Below are 7,500 nucleotides of genomic sequence, written 5' to 3'. Positions count from 1 at the left end.
CAATTGAGATAATAAAAAATCATTTCATCCTTTTTGTCGGAACCTTAGGTGGTTCTCGAAAAAAGATAGCGAAAAAAATTATCCCTAGAGTCGAGACTAACAGGAATGTATAAACCAATGCTTCCATGGATTCGATCGTGGTTTACAATTATAGCTTCCACACCTGTGCATTTGGGAACATTTCCCAGATAAAGTAAAGAAAGGGCAAGAGTCAAAGAAAAGGCGATGATTAAAATCAAGATTTCTACGGTACCCTAACCTTATGTCAAATCAAAAAAAAATCAAATAGAGGCAAAAGACGCTAGAGTAATGTTGTATCAGACTACTTGTCGCCTTGTAGTTGGATCTCCAAGTTTTTGGAATGTTCCAAATTCCACTTGAGCATCCAAATCAGGGTCAATACCAGCAAAAACATCTCTGAACAAGGTTCTAGCCCCATGCCAAATGTGTCCGAAAAAGAAGAGCAAAGCAAACGTAGCATGTCCAAAAGTAAACCAACCCCTTGGACTGCTACGAAAAACACCATCGGATTTCAAAGTAGCACGATCTAATTCAAAAATTTCACCCAATTGGGCACGTCTAGCATATTTTTTCACAGTAGCAGGATCGCCATAACTGACCCCATTGAGTTCGCCACCATAGAACTCAACAGTTACACCTACTTGTTCGACACTATACTTCGATTCTGCCCTTCTAAAAGGAACATCCGCTCTCACAATTCCGTCTCCGTCTACCAAAACCACCGGAAATGTTTCAAAAAAAGTAGGCATACGACGTACAAAAAGCTCATGCCCCTCTTTATCTCTAAAGATGGGGTGTCCTAACCATCCAACAGCTATTCCATCCCCATTGTCCATTGAGCCTGCTCTGAATAATCCCCCCTTCGCCGGATTATTACCGATGTAATCATAAAAAGCTAATTTTTCGGGAATTTTAGACCAAGCTTCCGATAAACTCAGATTTTCGGCTAGCCCGGCTCCAACTCTTCGATATATTTCTTGCTGGAAGTATCCCTGATCCCACTGATAACGAGTGGGACCAAATAATTCTATGGGAGTAGTTGCTGAACCATACCACATAGTTCCAGCAACGACGAAAGCTGCAAAAAAGACAGCAGCGATACTACTAGAAAGTACAGTTTCAATATTGCCCATACGTAATCCTTTGTATAAACGTTGGGGCGGGCGGACACTAAGATGGAATAGTCCCGCCAATATCCCCAATGTCCCCGCTGCAATATGATGAGAGGCTATTCCTCCCGGAACAAAAGGATCAAAACCTTCTGCGCCCCACGCTGGATTTACAGATTGTACTTTTCCGGTTAGACCATAAGGATCGGACACCCATATTCCAGGACCATACAAGCCTGTTACATGAAATGCGCCAAACCCAAAGCAAGCCACCCCTGAGAGAAATAAATGAATTCCAAAGATCTTGGGCAAATCCAAAGAGGGTTTTCCCGTACGTTCATCACAGAATATTTCTAGGTCCCAATACACCCAATGCCAGATGGCTGCTAAGAAGCACAAGCCAGAAAACACAATATGTGCCCCAGCCACACCTTCGTAACTCCAAATACCCGGATTCGTTATAGTTCCTCCTGTGATACTCCAACCACCCCATGAATTGGTTATCCCTAAACGAGTCATGAAGGGTATAACGAACATACCTTGTCTCCACATTGGATCAAGGACGGGATCAGAGGGATCAAAAACGGCTAATTCGTATAGAGCCATCGAACCGGCCCAACCAGAAACTAGAGCTGTATGCATTATATGGACAGAAAGTAACCGACCGGGATCATTCAATACGACGGTATGAACACGATACCAAGGCAAACCCATGGAAATACCCCTTATTTTATCAAAGAAAAAATAGACACTATGTAACTTTATCACATTGGAAAAGACTGATTGATGCTATGGACCTCGCCTTTTCAGTGGATTATCTCAAAGCAAGAGTTAATATTTATTCCGTTCCATTGGTAATAATTTAACAATTCTGTTCGTAGGAACAAAGAGAAGCAGATCTATTCTATACTCGATAAGTACCAATACGCAATGGGGGGATTGATCCTATTTTTGTGAGCGAATGCATAGATACTTGTTCATCCTTCGAACGATCCATTTGTACGAATTTTCCTTTATTCAACCCGTCTTCTCCATGAACCTTCCAATCTATGGATAAAATACGATAAACGACAATATTATGAAGACAATAAACCCATTGTTACGTTTCCACATCAAAGTGAAATAGAGTACTTAATTTTTCTTTCATTTTATGCCTATTGGTGTTCCAAAAGTACCTTTTCGGAGTCCTGGAGAGGAAGATGCAGTTTGGGTTGACGTATAGTGCGACTTGTCAGACATATTGGGTCATATGGGATTTCCCCGTTCTCTCCCCCGATCGAGATATCCTCTGTTTCACCCAAGAAAGATTGATTAAACCATCAATAATTCAATTCGGAGCGTGAAGTGCAATGCAATTAGATCAATTTATTTGTTGGTTGGGGATCAATATTCTCAATTAGAAGAATTTATGGTTGGCTTGGACCAATAAAATGAAGTATCCAGGCTCCGTTCAAAAAATACCAAATTGGTAATCTATGTATGATTACTACTCGTATCATAAATGATCCCTATTTATACCTCTAAAACTACCAATTAATGGAATAATATGATTAGTCGAATATTTGGCGGAAGGCATGAACATGAAAACGAATTGAAAAAAAAAAAGAAGTCGGAACAAAAAGAAGCGGTACTGTGATCATTTGTCCTATATGTGCAAATAGAATTCGGGCAGATCTTTACCCGGAGTAGAGCATAAACCTAAAAGAATTGAAGAGGCCCATTTAGGAACAAGAAAATTACATCGTGATTTGGATCTCGATGAAAGAATACATCAATGAGGGGTTAGTTCGATAAGTTCAATGAATTCTTTTTTTTTTTTCGCAATTTTGATTTTTTGAACCGTATGCATCCAAAGGTGCGTGTGCGGTTCCTAAGGGATACAATTTTGTCCTAATCAACCGACTTCATCGAGAAAGATTACTTTTTTTAGGACAAGAGGTTGATAGCGAGATCTCGAATCAACTTGTTGGTCTCATGGTATATCTCAGTATAGAGGATGATACCAGGGATCTGTATTTGTTTATAAACTCTCCCGGCGGATGGGTAATACCAGGAATAGCTATTTATGATACTATGCAATTTGTGCCACCAGACATACATACAATATGCATGGGATTAGCCGCTTCAATGGGATCTTTTCTCCTAGTCGGAGGAGAAATTACCAAACGTCTAGCATTCCCTCACGCTTGGCGCCAATGAGTTTTTTTTTATTTGAGAAAAAAAAAAGAAGACTATGCCTTCGCCATATGGAATATGAATAATAAGTAATAATAGCATGGCACTTCGAGTTCGATATGAGCAAACTATTATTTTTTTTTCATAACATAACATGAGATTATATATCGAGATAGTAGTATGAAACAAAGGTTATTTACGATTTGATCTTATGTATCGGGGGTCCATTTCAGCGTCACAAACCTTTTTTTTGCTTTCACACCAGAAGCCTCTTTCCGATATTTATGTTATGAAAGAGTACGAAAATGAAAAAAAAAAAAGATCATTTTTTCCTTATTTGATCGGATCATAAAGAAACTTTGGGATTGCTGAATCACAGACGAGATAAATATATAAAGCAACGGAACCATCATAGTATTTTTTGACTCCTCCGAAAGGAAAGATGGTAAATGGATCATTCAACGATCTGGGTCTGATGGATTCTATTTGTCTCTTTCTTCGATGGAAGGGAAAAGGAAATTCCATTGCGGAGCCGTATGCAATGCATAAAAGATGCCTGTACGGTTGTTCAATTCTAATTCTATCTTTTTATTCTTGTTATTCTTTATCCCTTCCCTTCGACCGATCGTGCGAGATAGAGGAACCGTTCATTATGTTATATCATCAGGGTTATGATCCACCAACCTGCTAGTTCTTTTTATGAGGCACCCACAGGAGAATTTATCCTGGAAGCGGAAGAACTACTGAAACTCCGCGAAACCCTCACAAGGGTTTATGTACAAAGAACCGGCAAGCCTTTATGGGTTATATCCGAAGACATGGAAAGGGATGTTTTTATGTCAGCAACAGAAGCCCAAGCCCATGGCATTGTTGATGTTGTCGCGGTCGAAAATACCGGGGATTTCACATAAATTCTTGATTCCATTTCGAACCATAATTCGAATGAGCCGTGATTTGATATTTTATCTTCTTAACCTGGTAAAATATTATATGAAATGGAAGTAATTCATAATCATCCGGTTAGGATCGATCTAAACCAGCCCATTCTGTATACGATTCAGCATGCCAACTATTAAACAACTTATTAGAAACACAAGACAGCCAATCAAAAATGTCACGAAATCCCCTGCCCTTCGAGGATGTCCTCAGCGTCGAGGAACATGTACTAGGGTGTATGTGCGACTCGTTCAGATCATGATCTGGAACAAATGAGACGATTTTTCCAGTATCAATGACCAGTACCAATGAGTAGGATAGAATGGAAGAACTCCATTCCATTCACTATCTCAAAATAAAGATCTATCATATACCTCTATTGTGTATGGAATTTATGGTTTCCATTGGTGCAAATCCAATCACCTCGATTTGAGATGAAAATCAATTCCCCATTGGTAGCAAATGGTTATCCATTAAGCGGGGAAAATAGTATTTTAAAAGCAGAAAGATTATGCTTCTACTCTTGCAAGAACGGACTAACAGGGTTAGCTACCTAGCCAACCTTCATAATTAAATGCCGTCACTGTATGGATGGATCTCATTGTGAAAAGACCTATATACTGGATAATTTTATGGGTAGAGCCAAAGAGTGTGAACTGTACAAGTTACTAATAACATTGATTAAATGGGGGAAGGAGCTCCGGTGTATAGAGAGGACCTCACCGTTTAAGAAGTAATCATAGAAACGATGGAAGCCACTATTTATTTATTTCTCCATTTTTCTCTATTTATTACTACCTATTTACTAGATATTTTATATCTAATATCGGTACAATTTCTTATTCCGAGGTGAAATGCCTGGAAGAAATCAAAAATCGTGGTTGGGAAGGTCATAGTAGCAAAAGCCATTGGAATTTTTATTTTATACATCGGAAGAATCCGTTTTGTTACTAATAAACTAGGGGAGGGGAAAAGAATGACTGAAAGAAAAGAAATCAATTAGTTATTCATCAAGGTTTCATTTGATTCAATGACCAGAGTTAGGCGGGGATATATAGCTCGGAGACGTCGAACAAAAATTCGTTTATTTGCATCAACCTTTCGAGGGGCTCATTCAAGACTTACTCGAACTACTACTCAACAGAAAATGAGAGCTTTGGTTTCCAGTCATCGGGATAGATGCAGGCAAAAGAGAGATTTTCGTCGTTTGTGGATCACTCGGATAAATGCAGTAACTCGTGAAAATGGGGTATCCTATAGTTATAGTCGATTAATGCACGATCTGTACAAGAGGCAGTTGCTTCTTAATCGTAAAATACTACTTGCACAAATAGCTATATCAAATAGGAATTGCATTTACATGATTTCAAATGAGATTATCAAATAAGGCGACTGGAACGAATTCACCGAAATGATTTAAACGGAGTTCCCCGGAGAATGAACTCCGGGAAGGTAGAGTAGAAATGAATATGATAAATATTAGAAATGAACGAACACTTTTCAATAAAAAAAAATATTTTTTCTTCCCCATTCATTCTTTTTTTTTTTTTCTTACGACGCGACAATCAAGTATCTCGGCTTTTTCGAACAAAACCTCAATCTGAGTTTGAATTCCAATTAGAGTTTTGATTCAATTGAGAAGTAGGCCTATTTATTTCTGGTTTTAGGACCAGCAGTTCTAGGGGTCGACTCGGTTCTTTCAAATTGTTTCTCATTATTAAGAAAAGGTAACGAAGATAAAATACGAGCTTGTTTTATAGCAATAGTAATTAATCGTTGTTGTTTCAAGGTCAATCTATTCACTCGTCTAGATAATATTTTTCCTTGTTCACTAATAAATCGACTAATTAAACTCATATTTCTATAATCAATTCGATCCCCCGATCCAATTGGGGGCAAACGCCTACGAAAAGATCGCTTGGATTTACGAAAGGGTCGCTTGGATTTATCCATGATTTATTCCTTATCTCTAAAATCTTATTTCTTCATTCATTTCGGTTTCGGATCCGACCGAAATAGTAATAGTACTTGATTTGTTTATATTTTATATATCTATCTATATGTAATTTTGTCCTGTTCCTTGGAAGGGTGGAACAGACATTCTATTCTGTTCGATCTATTTCTTTATCTCCCCATGAATCGTATGCTTGTAACAATAAGGACAGAATTTTCTCAAGTCCAATCGACTAGGCGTATTGTGTCGATTCTTTTGAGTAATATATCTGGAAATGCCCCGCGATTCCTTATTTAAATCATTTCGGACACAACTGGTACATTCCAAAATAACTCTTATTCTGACATCTTTACCCTTGGCCATGAACCTCCTTTGGATTTTGGATTCCCTCCACTCTTCTATTTTCGATCTGAATCGAAGAATACGAAAAGAAGGAAAAATAAATAGAAGTTGCTAACTGATAACTCGAAATCCAATTATGAAAGATTTCGCTGCAATCAATAGAGTAATAATAAGTAATACAATTATTTCTAACTATCCATTATTTCTAATCCCAGTCAGTATTTCATTTACTATCTTGTATGCTCTTGAACAGCCTGTCCTAGACCCACATTTCTATTTCTGTTCTCCCTCTATTAATTCTATGCTGAGCCCGAGTTTCGCTGAGGTTTAATCCACTTTTCTTTCTCTTTCCTTCCTAAACAACTTAAAAAAAAAATTCAAAAGGGTGGATTAGTCACAGAGAATTTGTTGTATCTCTAATCTTCTTCACCCCTTCCCATGTCAATAACTAGAATGAAAAAAAGGGGAATGTCAACGCATCTGGGAATAAACGATTGATCTCTATCAATAGACCTGCTAAAGACCCGAACCATAGCGTAGTTAGCACAGGTGCCACGGAGAGATATGTTTTTATATCTCGCATTGAAAATCCTCCTTCTTTATTGGAATACATATATGATCAGATGTATCTGTAGCTAAAGATCACTTGTATTTGTACACGAAATCCCTAATCCCGAACTAAAATGAAAATGAATATGTACAATAATCCGGTGGATTAGATCTACTTGTCCCTAAAACAGAAAAAGATGACCCTTTCTTACTGAGCATTACCGATAAATATTCATTTTTTTATACGTTAGGTTTCATATGTATATAATTCTTTGATTATATGAAATCAAAAAGAAGAAATGGCAAGAGAAATTGTCTCTAGATATTAGGAAATAACGATGTGGAAAACAAGACAAGGATTCCCTACAATGAAACTGTACAACAATTGAAAGGGATGTAGCGCAGCTTGGTAGC

The 7,500-nt window shown here is 37.9% G+C and overlaps 1 non-coding gene across 1 annotated transcript in view; it reads left to right on the top strand.

Annotated features, from left to right (window-relative positions):
- The first annotated feature begins 7,476 nt into the window (after positions 1–7,476).
- Positions 7,477–7,500, top strand: part of TRNAP-UGG (transfer RNA proline (anticodon UGG)) — a 74-nt gene continuing 50 nt past the window's right edge. Inside the window, exon 1 of the tRNA in view lies at positions 7,477–7,500. This exon is cut by the window's right edge and continues 50 nt beyond it. This is a non-coding gene — a tRNA (tRNA-Pro).

This window comes from Tasmannia lanceolata, unplaced genomic scaffold (genome assembly GCF_043159265.1).
Source record: "Tasmannia lanceolata isolate RefF3 unplaced genomic scaffold, GAP_Taslan_0.1 ptg000459l, whole genome shotgun sequence".
Classification (NCBI taxonomy): domain Eukaryota; kingdom Viridiplantae; phylum Streptophyta; class Magnoliopsida; order Canellales; family Winteraceae; genus Tasmannia; species Tasmannia lanceolata.
The sequence above is the reverse complement of the archived record's forward strand: the minus strand, read 5'-3'. Positions and strand labels throughout refer to the sequence as shown.